This window comes from Rhinatrema bivittatum, chromosome 11 (assembly GCF_901001135.1).
Source record: "Rhinatrema bivittatum chromosome 11, aRhiBiv1.1, whole genome shotgun sequence".
Lineage (NCBI taxonomy): Eukaryota > Metazoa > Chordata > Amphibia > Gymnophiona > Rhinatrematidae > Rhinatrema > Rhinatrema bivittatum.
The window spans coordinates 13,527,464-13,543,944 of NC_042625.1; the positions used below are offsets into that span (position 1 = coordinate 13,527,464).

The 16,481-nt window shown below is 45.6% G+C and overlaps 1 long non-coding RNA gene across 1 annotated transcript in view; it reads left to right on the top strand.

The window, feature by feature from the left end:
* Positions 1 to 5,303: 5,303 nt before the first annotated feature.
* LOC115073512 overlaps positions 5,304 to 16,481 on the top strand; it is a 247,417-nt gene continuing 236,239 nt past the window's right edge. Inside the window, exon 1 of the long non-coding RNA XR_003852038.1 lies at positions 5,304 to 5,422. This is a non-coding gene — a long non-coding RNA (uncharacterized LOC115073512). The remainder of the gene's footprint in view (positions 5,423 to 16,481) is intronic.

Sequence of the window (16,481 nt, forward strand, 5' to 3'; positions counted from 1 at the left end):
TGGGTACTTGCCAGGTTCTTATGGCCTGGATTGGCCACTGTTGGAAACAGGATGCTGGGCTTGATGGACCCTTGGTCTGACCTAGTATGGCATGTTCTTATGTTCTTATCACCACCTATCCCATGACTTTTTACTTTTCCTATAAACCTCTCATGAGGAACTTTGTCAAATGCTTTCTGAAAATCCAAATACACTACATCTACCGGTTCACCTTTATCTACATGTTTATTAACTCAAACACAAAAACACTGTTTATTCGCTTCCTTACTGACTATTGAAAGCACAAACACACAAACACACTAAATAATATTGCCCAATAGTTAACTTCACCCCAATACTTTTAAAAAAGAAAATTTCCCAAGCAAAACTTACTGACTCCTTTCAGCCACCAGCAAGGTGATCCTCTCCTCTCAGTGCTTCCACTGGACTGTCAATACAAAGATCTGTAGCAAATTCTGCAACAGTAAAAAAAAAAAAAAAAAAATACCTTTCCAACCTCAAATATTATCAATCAGCTCAGAACTGCAATTTTAGTGCATTTCCTGAACATGCAGCTACAATATGTTATAAATATTTTCAATTTGGGTTTAGTGGAGTGATTTTTTATAGGGGTTTCATGTGTAACTAGCACGTACTCTCGTTGGTACTATTTTATAAACTTTGAGAATATGCGTAGGGTTTTTTTGTTTTGTGAGTACATTTTACAGGGAAAAAAAGGGGTGGTCTATGGGAGTTCCTAGGCTGGGTTTAGAAGTACACATGGTATTTGCTATTTTGAAAGAGATATATACATATATTACTGAACTTATTCGTACACATTTACACCTGATAATTGATTCGGGCATGTGAAATCAAACTTGTCTGTTGTCTGCAATTTTTGGGTCTGAGATGTGGGAGAACTGGCAGGGTTCTGAGTGCTAGGAGGGTCTGGGCGAACTGGTGGAGGTATCGGCGAAATGGTGATTCCAAGGACACATGCAAGCATTTTCAAAACAGTATACTTGCATACTTTATAAAATACCTGTGTTCATGTTTAATTTTCGGTGTTTATTCATGCAGTGTCAGAATTATTTTGTGCTAAAATATATGCATATCTATATAAATAAAAATGTAAATGTTCGTTTGTTTTGGAAAAACAGCGCCATCTGTTGGATGTACAAGCAACACACGCTATCTACAATATAAATGGGCTCTGACCGACGGCCCACAAATGCGCAGTAGAGAGCAGCTCTACCGCGCATGTGCGGACCATTGAGCTCTGCGCTACGTGCTGGGTATCACAGAGGGGAGGAGGAAAGGGCAGACGAGTCGCCGCTCTGAGAAACAGCTCAGCCCATTCCTCCCCCGCTGGGGAAGGGGGGAGGGAGTAGGGACTGCCGGACCATTACACACAGGAGGAGGAAAGGGTAGAAGAGTCACCGAGCCAGTCCGTCCACCGCCGGGGAATGGGGGGAGGGAGTTAGGACGGCCGGAACAGAGCAAATGCAGTAGAAAGCGGCTGTGAAGAGATCACAAGCAGCTGCAGCCTGCAGCAGCCAAAGCACAAAGAGCTGAACAGAGAACAGCTTGCCCTCCTCCCCTGCCCCCTGAGTCCCGCAGATAAGGAGAAGCCAAGTAAATATCCCGCAACTGCAGGGGGGGGGGGAGGGGAAGGCAGTGCTGTCAACTCACCCATGGGTCTCAGCCGCCACGGGAAGAGTTTATATGGGCATCGCTCCACCTCCACTCCCAGCAAAGCACTGTGACGAAAGTGAAAGCCAGAGCCCTGCTCCCTCCTCCCTCTCAAGCCCCTGATTGGATTTCTTAAAGGCACAGGTCTCCCAGGAAGAGTAAAGTAAGCTAGGCAACGTGTCCCAAATCCGTTGCAGTGCCTGCCACCTGCCCTTTGCGAGAGGGGGACAGAGTGTTTTCCTCACTCTCCCAGACACAACTGGTGTGGGAACTTTGCAAGCTCTTGCGAGTGCAGAGCACTTAGGTGGGGAAGGGACAAAAATCCTGCCCATTTTAACTGTGTGAGAGAGAAGTGTGGTAATGTGCGCTGAAGGTGAGTGTGAGTGCCAGAGAGAGAGGGAGACTATGTGAGGGATTGTGTATATGTGTGTGAGAGGGATTGGGCGTGAGTGAGTGAGGGACAGAGGGAGAGTGTATGTGCAAGAGAGAGAGAGAGAGAGGAAGCCTATGTAGGGGGCTGTATGAGAGAGAGATTCTCTCCCCCCGCCCCCCCCCCAGCTCTCCACTTATAGGTTACAGTGGAAGGGGTTCAGTGTAGAGGGGAATGGGGCCTGTAAGGATAGAGGGAAAGGGGTCTGAGCCTGTCCCTCCGCCACCGGGGAAGGGGGGAGCGAGTTGGGATGGCAGGACCATTACGCTTCGCGAGATCCCCCTCAGCCACCGCTGCAGCTCCTACCACCGCCACCGGCTCTTCGTGGTGCTGGGGGGGGAGGAGCGGAGCAGAGCAAAGACGTAGGAGGAGAGGGGACAAAAATCTCGCCCGTTTTAATGGGCTTAACGGTTTGGACTACATATTTTATGATTCCATTTCAATGTTTCCGATTGCATTGTTAAATTGAATTTTCATAGATTTCGATTTATTTTAATTTTGATTTAATTATTTCGTGTGACATTGCGTTGGACTTGAGCTGTGTCATTTACCATACCATTCATTTAGTGAGTATAGTTTATATTTTTTCTTTTTTCATTGTTTTTCATTTCTTGAATTATGCGGTTTATATCTAGACACGGATTGCTTCTCACATGGACAATTATATGTTGCGTGTTCTAGAGTAGGCAAACCAGACAATCTCTATATCTGCACAGACAATGGAACAACAAAAAATATTGTATACCCACAAGCATTGTGAAATTAAACATATTAGAAACGTGCGCTTTCTCTTTTCTTTGTTTTCCATTTAACCAGACTGAGCCACAGCAATGCATGGCCGGGTACAGCTAGTATGTTTATAAAATGGGTAGAGAAAGTATGCATTTTTTTGCATGGGGAATATATGCACATCAGCTTATGTGCGCAAATGTTGTACCACAGATAGGTTTGAAAGTTGGCCTTATTTAAAGGTAAATTTTAAAAGCCTGGCATTTGCCAAAATCAGGAGATGGGCACGCATGTAACACATGCACGTTTCCACCACACACAGGACTTGTGTGTGGCCATCCATATGCCACACACAAGTCCTGTTGTGCAAATATCGCACATTGGAGGGAAAAGGGGCAGAATGTAGGCATGGTGTGAGCAGCACATGAGTATTCTGGGGCAGGGCCAAGAGATGAGTGCACAAGTACCTACACGCCTGGGCTCGTGCCCAGGTATAGTTGAGCATGAAGTTACTTCTGCTAAGGAGGAGATGTAAGTCCAAATAAAAAAATGCCCAGGCATCCAGGAAGTGTTTGAGAAGTCTGTGATAAATGGGGAGAGTGCGGGCTAAAGAACCAGTGGGGTTTGGAGGACTTAGCTATAGACTGGCAAGCTAATGGACGAACTGGTGAAACTGGTCATCGGTTGGACATGAGCCTGTTACAAAATACCCTCACTTGCACATCTTTTAAGCCAAATTATGCTGCTGGGTGCGCGCAAGCTTAATATTAGGCGCACATATATGCATGCCTAAGCTGTTTATAACATTCGAGCGTATGTGCGCACATTATAAAATTGCCTCATCTCTGCACGTGCACTGACACACGTGTATATGAGTGCCCACGCTCCCATTTGAAAGTTACTGCCTTACAGGGTCATTCATCAAAACGCAATGGGCAGTTATCGCATGCGTTAGGGCATTATCGCATGCGATAACTACCTCATCGCAACAGTAAGATTTAAATTAGAGAAAAGGGGCAGGGTTAGGCCGGTACCGCTGCAGGCAATAATGTTTTACACATTATCGCCGGCAGTGGCGCCGGGAATAACACCACCTTTTTCAGTGGCGCTATGGGGGCAATGGTGTATGGCCACGATGCGGCTGGCTGTACACTATCGCCCCCCACCCTTTTTCTGGTCACGGCTCATCATTCCCCTATATATATAGTGCAATGATGAATCTGGGCCTTAGATGGTAACTTTCAAAGTGGCGTGCAGGTGCACATGTGCGTGCATCAGCCCGCGCCCATGGTCATGGCTGCTTTATAACATAGGCGCGATTATGTGCACGTTATAAAATAGCCTGGCCACATGCATATATGCACTCCATTTTTAGTGGGTGCATGCCTGTGAGCGCAAATCCTCCTTCTGCTGTGTAAGTGGGGGTGGGGGGGGGGGGGTTTAATAGTGCCATTGCCGCTAAACCCAGTTTGTTCCCAGTTAAGGGATAGAACTTCCAAATCCCTGGTTTAATAGCCTTCCTTTCACCCTGTTAGCCTCAGCCCTTTAAACCACACTGATTTGCTTAGTTTTTTTGTTTTATCACTTACACATCATCCTTAGCAGAAGTAAAGTTAGGCAGCAGGGGACCCCAGCGCACAGCAATATGCGTATTTACCTGCAAATTTCAGGTTAAAATCCCGGATCGTGCATATCCTGCCCCTGCCCAGACCATGGCCACGCCCCACCCTGTTTTGAAAATGTTTAATTTTTGTGCATATACATGCATATTTGGGCAGCTTTTAAAATATGCTCGGCACGCACCGCCCAACACATCCCCTGATTGAAGCATGCATTGGGTTTTAAAATCCACCTTTAAGTGTTATAGCCATGACTACATCTGCTGGCAAAACCTTGCACAATGTTTATTGTTATGTCATCTGCAGTATTTATTTGGCACCCTGTCCAAGACCTCTTACTATAAGATGCAAACAAAATACAAGGGCACATAAAGATATTTTATGGAAAAAATGGGGAGAGTGTAGAATTAGGGGGATTAAGCACATATATAGATCGGTGAGAATAACTGCATTCTTAATTTCTTTCTGAAATTATCTTCACAGGAGGGCCTCTTGTTTGTTCCATAAACAGGAGACAAAAGGAGAGAATCCATGAAAACAAAGAAGCCTATTTCATGTAGGGAGCTGCAAAGGTACTGAAGGCAGTGAGCAGCAATATAGTGAGAGACTGGAAAAGGGGAGGGTGGGGGGGACTGAATTCTGAATTTAATTAGAGGTAAAGGACAAGCAATTGCAAACTAGATACTTTATTCTACCCGGAGTGTGACATGGAATATAATGTTCAGTAGTTCAGCATATGTAATGCCAGTCAGAAGCTGTGTTAATAAAGTTGTCAATAAAGTTTCTAGGGCACCAAAGGGCATGCTGGGAAATAACATGTGCTGTTCCTGCTCAGCCTGTGTGGTCAGGGCCTAGTTATGGCTGAATAACGTGCATGTAATTATCTATAATGTGACAAGGTGCAGAGACCAGCAGCATGGCACAGGCTTGATGAGTGAATGTGAGCTATGGCAGGCTGGAGAAGCTGAAGAAGGTAAAGAGAAGGCTCAGTTGCAATAGCGAGGAGACTGTTAGAAAAACTTAAGACAAGACTACAGTTTGGGGGGGAAAAAAAGATTGTACTGCATAGAAAGTGAGAGAGGATTTCAGAGAAGGTGCAAAGTTGAAAGTATAGTGAAGTAGGCAGAGAAGGCTCAAGGAGTCTGGTTAGACATGGCAAGATCAGTGGTATCTCCCACGCTTTCAGCAGCGCTGGGGAAAGAAAAGCGTATGGAGTCAGTAAAGGGAAAAGAAATGTAGCAGCTGAAAAGAGCAGGACTTCTGTTTTGGAGAGTGAACTGAATTAAGACATGTTGAGGTCCTAAACTGTTAGATTTAAGAGGCCAGCATACAAAAAATAATAATAATAATAATAATAATAAAAGTTGAAATTTAGTAATTTTTTTTAAATTTAGAGAACCCCTATTAATCTGAGTTGAGATAGCTTATGCCTAAATCCAGCACTGTTTGGAGGGGCTGAGCATAAAAACCTAGAATTCATTCAAGGGGAGATAACACCACCTAGCTAACTTGCCTCCCTTGTATCCTATTTCCCCCCACCCTTAAAACCCCGCTGACTAGCATATATTTTTTGTTACATGATTAAATGCCATCCATAGCAGAAGTAAAGTTATGCGGTAGGGGACCCCGATGCACACTTGTGCGTGTAACTACTTACGTGCTGGATTCATGCTACAGACCCTGCCCGCCCATGTCCTGCCCAGACCACATGCACGCCCCGCCCCTTTTTAGCAAAAACATTTTTAGTCACTATGGGGCAGATTTTATAAAACTACGCGTGCGTGTACTTTTGTTCGCGCACCAGGTGCAAACAAAAGTACGCCGGATTTCAATAGATACGCGCGTAGCCGCACGTATCTGTTAAAATCCGGGGTTGGCATGCGCAAGGCTGCCCAAAATTGGCAGTCTGTGCGCACCGAGCCACGCAGCCTGCCTCCGTTCCCTCCGAGGCCGCTCTGAATTTGGAGCGGCCTCGGAGGGAACTTTCCTTCCACCCCCCTGCACCTTCCCCTACCTAACCCATACCCCCAGCCCTATCTAAACCCCCCCACACACCCACACACCTTTGTTGCACACGTTACGCCTGCCCGGCCGCTGGTGCGCCATGGCCCGGTCCGGGGGCTGGTCCGGAGGCCGCGGCCACACCCCTGGAACGCCCCTGATGACGCGCCAGCCGCGACATGCCCCCCTCGACACGCCCCCCCCCCCAGGAAAGCCCCAGGACTTACGCGCGTCCCGGGGCTCGGCGCGTGCAGGGGGGGGGGGGGGGTTGGGGTAGGTTTTCGGGGGTTACATGCGTAACCCTTTGAAAATCTACCCCTTAACAGGAGATATGTGCATGGCTGTGAGCCTTTTAATATCCATGTGGCACGCGCCATGCACGCCTGCTTTTAGCATGTGCCAGGCTTTTAAAATTGACCAGAAGTATTTAGTGTAAATAGTGGAAAATATTTGTCCCACGATGGATCCCTGAGGTATACCTATTGACAGCGATGAGTAAGCAGTGTAAGAATGATTGACCAGAATCTTGAAAAAGTGATCAGAAAAATAAGTGAACTATATAATAACCATACCAGAGTTACCATACAAGGAGAGGGTATGAGATGATTTTGATATTAGTCTCTGCGCAAAAGTGAGAATTTAAAGCTTTGAGGTAGACTTTGTATTGGAGCAGGTCAATCTGAAGTTAAGATGGCCACTCCTAGGGAACTACATTTTCCTGGATTCCCAGGATCATCTTAGAAGATGATGTCACCAGGGAACTGCTGATCAGGGAGGAGTCAACTCCTTGCAGCTATAAGCTGCCAGGTTCCATTGAAGGGTAACAGAGAGACTGGAGGCATGGCAGAGGAGCACAGCACAGCTTGCCATGGAGCAAGTCTTAGAGGATGAGGAGCCTGAGCCAGATGACCTAAATTATGCTTGAAATTACTAACAGGCCTATCCAGTACCGAGCGGTAGGAAGAGCTGCGTTAGTGCCTACGGCACCCGCGGTTACCGCCCGCACAGTGCAGCTCACCTACCGCTCGATCCTGAAGCCTAATTATATGTAAATGTAAGCCGCGTCCGAAAAGCCTTAGGCCCGCGCAACCCAGGATACTGGATAGAGCGCCTATACAGGATCCTGGGGGCGCGGGCCTAAGGCTTCACGCCACGCTGGTATCTGTCATTTCAAATGTCATTTGAAATGACAGATACCAGGAAGCAACGGCGGCGACAGCGCAGAAACAACGGCAAAACGACTTTTCAGTGTCCCCCCTCCTCTCGGAGCAGGGCGGAAAAGCCGCCTTGCTCCGGGAGGAGGGGGGACACTGACAGCGGCGAAGCAACGGCGAAGACAGCGGCGAAACGACTTTTCAGTGTCCCCCCCTCCTCTCGGAGCAGGGTGGAAAAGCCGCCTTGCTCCGGGAGGAGGGGGGACACTAGCAACGGTGAAGCTTTCCCCCAGCCCGGACGCCGGCAAAAAACTTACTTTTTTGCAGCCAGCCATGAGCAGGAACACGATCTGGCTCCCGTAGCTCCTCCCAACAAGATGGCCGCCTGCACGGGGAAAGCGTGCAATTGGCCGCTGAAGACGTGACGTCACGACATCACGTCTTGAGCGGCCCATTGCACGCTTTCCCCGTGCAGGCGGCCATCTTGTCGGGAGGAGCTAAGGCAGGCCAGATCGTGTTCCTGCTCATGGCTGGCTGCAAAAAAGTAAGTTTTTTGCCGGCGTCCGGACTGGGGGAAAGCTTCGCCGCTGTCATCTCTCTCCCCCCCTCCCGGAGCAAGGCTGCTTTTCGCGCCCTGCTCCGGGAGGGGGGGAGAAGAGATGACAGTGGCGAAGCAACTTACTTTTAGCTTTTAAGTTTTTTTCGCTTATTTTTTGGATTCGCCGCTGTCATCTCTCCCTCCCCCTCCCGGAGCAAGGCTGCTTTTCGCGCCCTGCTCCGGGAGGGGGGGGAGAAGAGATGACAGTGGCGAAGCAACTTACTTTTAGCTTTTAAGTTTTTTTTCGCTTATTTTTTGGATTCGCCGCTGTCATCTCTCCCCCCCCCCCCCTCCCGGAGCAAGGCAGCTTTTCGCGCCCTGCTCCGGGAGGGGGGAGAAGAGACAAGCGGCGAAACAACTTACTTGCACTGGGGAAAGCGGTCTCTGTGGCAGCCCCAGTCCTCTCCCCTCCTCCCGAAGCCAAAAAAAAAAAAGCTTTTTTTTTTTTGGCTTCGGGGGGAGGGGAGAGGACTGGGGCTGCCACGGAGACCGGCACCCATGATCGCGGCCGGGGCAGGTGAGCGGGGGCTGGGGGAAAGCTTGCCACCTACCCTTACCCATGCCTCTACCGCCTGGGTCAGGGTAGGCGGTAAGTTTGCAGGTTAAACGCGCGACAAAACGGCAGGGAAAGGTAGCGTTAGTCGGGGCGCGGGTTACGGGATGCTAGGGGAATAGCTAATTGGCTCGTTTGCATGCAATATCGAGCTAATTCGCTCGTTTGCATGCAATATACATGCCGCGGGCGGAAGGGGTTACCCGGGGAATTTAGGACGCGGTAGGAGTAGGTTAAAGGGGATTCGGGATCGCAGGAAGGGCTAACGCGGCCGGAACGCGAGTTAAAAGCGGCTTAGGAGCAGGGTAAACGCGGCCGCACTTTACAGGATAGGCCTGTAAGGAAATAAGCTGTGTCTATATTGAAGCAGGTTGTAGATCTGAACTGCTTACACAAGTTCTGGGGGAGGCTAGACCTGAAGAAATAAAGGCACTGTAATGTGCCACTGAACCTCTATAAAGATAAGACCGTAAAGCGATCTGAATATATTGTGTGCCCCTGAGAATTGGGGAAAATGAAAAAGAAAAGGCTCTAAATAAGAGGGATTCTAGTCTGTTACTGTGAAAACTGAGGAATTAAAACCAGTGTGTTAATTAAGGCTCAGCTTGGCTGTATAAATGTAGCAGTGTTACTGTGAAAACCAAAACATTAAACTCAGAGAGCATTTGTTAATTAAGGTTAAACTGAGCTGTGCAACTACAGCAGTGTTACTGGGGAAACTAAGCATGCCGAACCCCAATGCTTAATTACCAATTAAGTTCAAGGGGGATCCAAAAGGAGCAGTACTTTGACTGCTAGGTTTAAAATTGTTATTGCTGTCTTTAATTTATACTATGAGAATTAGTTTTATGTTTATAGGAGATCATTGATTAAAAGCCTAGTGACCTGTGCAGAGGTTAATCAAGACTAAAGCTGTATACTATAAACAATGTAGTGACTGGTGTGATTTATGTTTTGGAAAAGCCTTTGATTTTAAAGTCCCTGGAAAACAGCCTAGAGTTATGCAATAATGAACTGTTTAAAACTCTTTAAGTGCTGAGTCAGTGAAACTTATTGGGGCTGAAGAGAGCAAGGAAGGTATGACCCAGGTCCAGGCCTGTGGCTAATTGATAGATCCCTCCCTGTCTTTTGGATATAAAGCGGGTCTCTAGTAGACTATAGGCCATCATTTGCCTTTATGTTACATGCTTCCACAATACAGAAGTTCCAAGACATCTACCTAGGGGGAATCAGACATAACCAAGACTAATCTAAGAGGCATTCTAACCTCTTAAAGCTGTAGGAACCATAGAATGTCAATCCTCCTACCCAGAATACACAGACTTGCCCTCAGACTCTATCATACCGCCCCAAGGCCAAGAGTCTCTCTATTACAGGGTTAAAAGAAAAAAAACTGGTGATCAGCATTGCCAAAGACAGCTGAGAGATCAAGAAATAACAGAATCATAGTTTGTCCTGAGCACTAACTGTACATAGGGGCAGTTCTATATTGACACAGGGTGAGGTGGCCGCCTCAGACAGCAAAGTTTTGGAGCAGCAAAAACTGCTTCCCCCCCCCCCCCCCCCCCCCCCAAAAAAAAAAAAATAAAAAAAATGTCCAGCAGCTGTCTCACCCTGCAGCCCAAAAAGGAGGAGGTCCCACATGCTGGTGGAGCCCAGCCCACTGGTGGAAGAAGAAGAAAGAAGGAAGGAGGACTTACAGGCCCCTGGCAGAGCTCAACTCACTGGCAGCAGGAGGAGGAGGTTAAAGAGATGAAGAAAGACAGATCAAACCCATGGCAATTAATGGTGATATAAGAAAGACCAGGTCTGGTGGTAACCAGCCTGTTATAATATTTTGGAGAGAAAGAGGAGAAGAGGTATAGGATGGTAGCTGGATACAGATTCAATGTTCAGAGAAGGTTTTTCAAGAGTGGGACAAACCATAGCTGCTTTAAATAGGCTACTGTACCATTCAAAAGAGAGGAGTTAGAGAGAGGATGGATGGATATAGAGACCCGATGAAGTTGATAAAAAGACGTTTTTGAAGTTGCTGAAATCTATTACACCTTTTTTATTTATTTATTTTAATTTTTTTATATACCGGAATTCCTGTATGCAATACAAATCAATCCGGTTTACAAGTAACGAAAAGGTTGCCCTGGTCTGGGAGGTTAGACTGGGGCTTTTTACATAGAACATAGAACAATAACAATCAACTATTGAACATTATTACAAGGAACAGTGAAAGTAACAATAGTATTTAAGAAACAGATAATATTATTATAACATTATTCGTGTTCACATTTTACAATGAACTTAAGTAGCGTATATAGTCTGCAAGTAATCGGTTAAATAATATAATATGAGAAGGATGACTTAAATAGATAGATATTGCGAATAATCAAGTCCGTGTATGAAATTGAGTGTCAATGTGTTTGTGACACCTTGCAATGGTTGGATCTGAAAGACAGGAGGAGGTGCCTAGTTAATCGTAGAGGATGCCCCCTTGTTTTATTTGTAGTTGCTTCGAAACAAGTCATCCATATAGATCCTAAATCAATGCTTTTATTTGACTTCCCATTGAGCAGAATTCTGTCTTCTCTGTGCTGGACTATAGCCAGGCATAATCAGCAATACGAAAGACTTGAAGTATGCTAGGAAAGAAATTTAATTAGTTCCCTGGTTTTCCAGATAAAGCTTAAAACAGTCCAAGTTAAAGCAATGTCTTAAAGGAGAATTGTCAGCATTTTATAGTATTACAGTAATTATATTTTGTGATATATTTAAGATACTCAAGGGTGAAAAGAATTCACATGAAGAGATGTGGATTTTTGATGCTCAACTACTATTCCTAAATGAGCTAATAGAAAAAGTGACCTGATTTATAAATGGCTTCAGTATGTAATGAATCTTAAATTTCATGTTTTTTTCTCAGTTAACACAATAATAAAATGCAACATTTTTTTGTAGTGCAGCATTCTGATAGCCATATTATTCCTGCAGATAAATATATTCTTTACTAGAGATGTGCATGAGAATGGGTATTATTGTGGTTTTATTTTATTTTCATTGAGATTTAAAAAAAATGTACTTGTTTTGTTTCATTGATGTCATTTAAATGCATATTGAAACAACATCAACACAACAAGAGACTTTTCCTCACCCTACCCCTTGAGAGAAACCCCTGAAGCACAATTTAAAATTTGTCCCATCTTGGCTCCTCAGCACATCAACATCCTCTTTCCTGCTCAGCTAATTAAAAAAATACCTCTCCAGGCAGTTGCTGCCTCCTCCTCACACCCTGTATGGACCCTACCTTACCATTATGTGCCTCTGAGTCTTAATCGGGAAGGAGTGATCCCCAGTCACTGTTGCCTAATGGCTTTATAATTCAAAATTTGCCTGTGTGTTTGTTGCTTTAATGGGGTGGTTGGTGGTTGGTACTATGGCTGAGTGAAGAGGAAAAAGTGGAAGGATGAAAAGAGGAATAAATAGCTTGCATTTTTTCAGTGAAAAATTTGGTGGTCTTCAGTTGTGTGCAGTTTCGGAGCCATTTTGATTTATGTTGTTTCGGGCTGGTACCATTTTGGATTATGTTATCATGGGATATGAGCAAGTGGGAGTCCCAGAGGCACATGATGGTATGAGTTTCTGCTCAGCTGTAATTGGAAAAGTATAAAGCCAAATTAACCAGAGTGGGAGCTGTGTGCTGGAGCTTCCTCTGAACAGAGGCAGGCCCTGGTTTTGTATGTAAATAAGTAGGGCTCAACAATCTAGCCGAGTGGCAGTTGAAATTCAATAAGCAATGTTCCAGCTGTGTGTTTTTGCTCTACCTTAAAGAAGTGACCAAAGATAGAGGCAAGGAGGAAATAGGCTTGTTTTCTCATGTTCCTGTTATATGGGCTTTAATCTCACCTCCCCACCCCAGAGTCTGCCTTTCTTAAATATTCTTCCAAGGGCATAGGTCAAATTACCAAGATTAAATTAATAGTGAACAAAGGGATTCTTTTAGTCATTAAAAATAATATATTTGTTCCAGATAGGAACACCCCTGCCCTAAGTAAAAAAAAAAAAAACAACTCTACCCGCCAACATTGTGCCTCCCTCAGACCCTGAGAGAAGAAGTGAAATGCCATACTACACCACCACTATGTGCCGAAAGTTGCTCAGCAGCACATGGTTCGGAGGGAGTTATCTTTGAAAGATACTAATGAAACAGGAGAGTTAGGGCATCCCAACGGAGAGGTTTCAATAAAAGCAAATGTGGTCCATGTGCCTATAAGTATAGATCCAACTGAGAGAAAAAAATTCCAAATTATACCTGTCAACTTATAAACAAGTTGTTAATACAAACAAAAAATGTACTTTGAAATGTCTGTATGCCAATGCCAGAGGTCTAAGAAGTAAGATGGAAGAGTTAGTGTATAGCACTGAATGAAGAGGTAGACATAACTGGATCTTAGAGACCTGTGGAAGAAGAATAACTAATGGGACAGCGCTATACGGTAGGGATGTGAATCGTGTCCTCGATCGTCTTAACGATCGATTTCGGCTGGGAGGGGGAGGGAATCGTATTGTTGCCGTTTGGGGGGGTAAAATATCGTGAAAAATCGTGAAAAATCGTTAAAAAATCGAAAAATCGAAAAATCGAAAAACCGGCACATTAAAACCCCCTAAAACCCACCCCCAACCCTTTAAATTAAATCCCCCACCCCCAAATAACTTAAATAACCTGCGGGTCCAGCGGCGGTCCGGAACGGCAGCGGTCCGGAACGGGCTCCTGCTCCTGCATCTTGTCGTCTTCGGCCGGCGCCATTTCCAAAATGGCGCCGAAAAATGGCGGCGGCCATAGACGAAAAAGATTGGATGGCAGGAGGTCCTTCCGGACCCCCGCTGGACTTTTGGCAAGTCTCGTGGGGGTCAGGAGGCCCCCCACAAGCTGGCCAAAAGTTCCTGGAGGTCCAGCGGGGGTCAGGGAGCGATTTCCCGCCGTGAATCGTTTTCGTACGGAAAATGGCGCCGGCCATACGCGTATGGCCGGCGCCATTTTCCGTACGGAAAATGGCGCCGGCAGGAGATCGACTGCAGGAGGTCGTTCAGCGAGGCGCCGGAACCCTCGCTGAACGACCTCCTGCAGTCGATCTCCTGCCGGCGCCATTTTCCGTACGGAAAATGGCGCCGGCCATACGCGTATGGCCGGCGCCATTTTCCGTACGAAAACGATTCGCGGCGGGAAATCGCTCCCTGACCCCCGCTGGACCTCCAGGAACTTTTGGCCAGCTTGTGGGGGGCCTCCTGACCCCCACGAGACTTGCCAAAAGTCCAGCGGGGGTCCGGAAGGACCTCCTGCCGTCCAATCTTTTTCGTCTATGGCCGCCGCCATTTTTCGGCGCCATTTTGGAAAATGGCGCCGGCCGAAGACGACAAGATGCAGGAGCAGGAGCCCGTTCCGGACCGCTGCCGTTCCGGACCGCCGCTGGACCCGCAGGTTATTTAAGTTATTTGGGGGGGGTTCGGGAGGGTGGGGGATTTAATTTAAAGGGTCGGGGGTGGGTTTTAGGGGGTTTTAGTGTGCCGGCTCACGATTCTAACGATTTATAACGATAAATCGTTAGAATCTGTATTGTATTGTGTTCCATAACGGTTTAAGACGATATTAAAATTATCGGACGATAATTTTAATCGTCCTAAAACGATTCACATCCCTACTATACGGGTATAAATTATATCGCAATGATAGGGTGGATCAACTTGGTGGGGGGTGGTACTTTATGTTCGAGATGGCATAGTCCAACAGGATAAAGATCTTGAAGAAGACTAAGGGCCAGATTTTCCAACCTACGCCCATTTTTATAATATGCGCGTGCAGCCGTGTGCATGTTATAAAATCCGGGGTCAGCGTGCACAGGGGGGTGCACACTTGTGCACGCCGAGCCCTAGAGGAGCCCCGATGGCTTTCTCTGTTCCCTCCGATGCTGCTCCGAAACTGTACACAACTGAAGACCACCAAATTTTTCACTGAAAAAATGCAAGCTATTTATTCCTCTTTTCATCCTTCCACTTTTTCCTCTTCACTCAGCCATAGAACCAACCACCAACCACCCCATTAAAGCAACAAACACACAGGCAAATTCTATTCAATTCCCTCCAGTCTTGATTCCATTGTCCAGGACACTCATTCCACTAAAGTGGCAAAGATCCTCCAGCAAATCAACTGGACCATGAGCCCATTAGATCCATTTCCCTCAAGATTCATCTGTTACCTGCAACATGACCTAGCCCCCTGGCTAACCAATATAATAACTGCCATTCTTTCACAAGGCTCGCTACCCAGCTCACTCAAAAAGGCTGATATCCAACCCATCCTAAAAATAAACTGACACTGATCATAAAATAATTGACAGCTATCATCCAGTCTCTAGCCTCCCTTTCTTATACAAGGTGGTGGAAAAAGTAGTTTACCTCTAACTTAGATTTCTTAGAGAAGAATATCATCCTACACCAATACCAATCTGGGTTCAGGAAAGGCCATGTATCAAATTGGTCCTGTTGGCCATTACAAACAGTATCCATCTCCTTGTGAATCAAGTTGGTGACTCCCTCATTGTCTTACTTGATCTTTTGGCTGCCTTCAGAACAGTTGATCACCATCTCCTGATCCAAGACCCAGAACCTTACCAGGCAATGTGGCGCCTATGGCTAGATGAAAAACTGCACCCCGACCCATTACACAACACATGATACCATGAGTTAGGAGACTGTTAAATGTATGTAGAGCAATGCCCACAGCCGGTGCAAGGGTATTGCATGCCCTAAGAAAACCTTACAGCCTTGCATACTCCCCACCCCATCACACCCTCCTCACACACAATAAAAATTATGCATTTATAACAGATTTTATATGAAAAATTATATTTCATAGCAAAGTCTGAGGTAAAAATATCACTTATAATATGTATATTATATTTACATGCACTGCTGTGGAGCCAACTAGAAAATCCTGCAAAAAAGCAAGAGAAGCTTGGAACCCATATGGTATTAGACCTACTGTAATGCATCTTGGGCATGGCCCTCAGAGAGCCATGAGAAAACAGAATTACAATGCAATAAACTTTCTATATTAAAACAACACAAACTGCTAGCAATCAAACAGCAACAACTCTACCTATAAAAGCTAACACTGCAAATATTACACCAGGCCTAAAACAGTAATATACCCCCTATTAGGAAAACAGAACAAGCCACGCTGCTATAGATCCCTACTTAGAAACTGCAAACTATTGGAATACTTCACTTCAGTCACACATGGAAAACACAGATAGACCCTCCAATACTTTCAACATCTACATGCATCCTATCTTCAACCTCATTCAGTCCTTCAATATTGTGTCTGAACTGATCCAAGTCACTGTGAACCTGGAAGATGTAATAGGCCATATTGACAAACTAAAGAGTAGCAAATCACCTGGAGCAGATGATATTCTCCCCAGGGTTTTGAAGAATCTAAAAAATGAAATTTCAGATCTATTAGTTAACATTTGTAACCTATCATTAAAATCATCTATTGTACCTGAAGATTGGAGAGTGCCCAATGTAATCCCAATATTTAAAAAGAGCTTCAAGAGTGATCCAGGAAACTATAGACTAGTGAACCTGACTTCAGTGCCAGGAAAAATAGTGGAAACTATTCTAAAGATCAAAATTACAGACCATATAGAAAGACATGGTTTAATGCAGGGGTCGG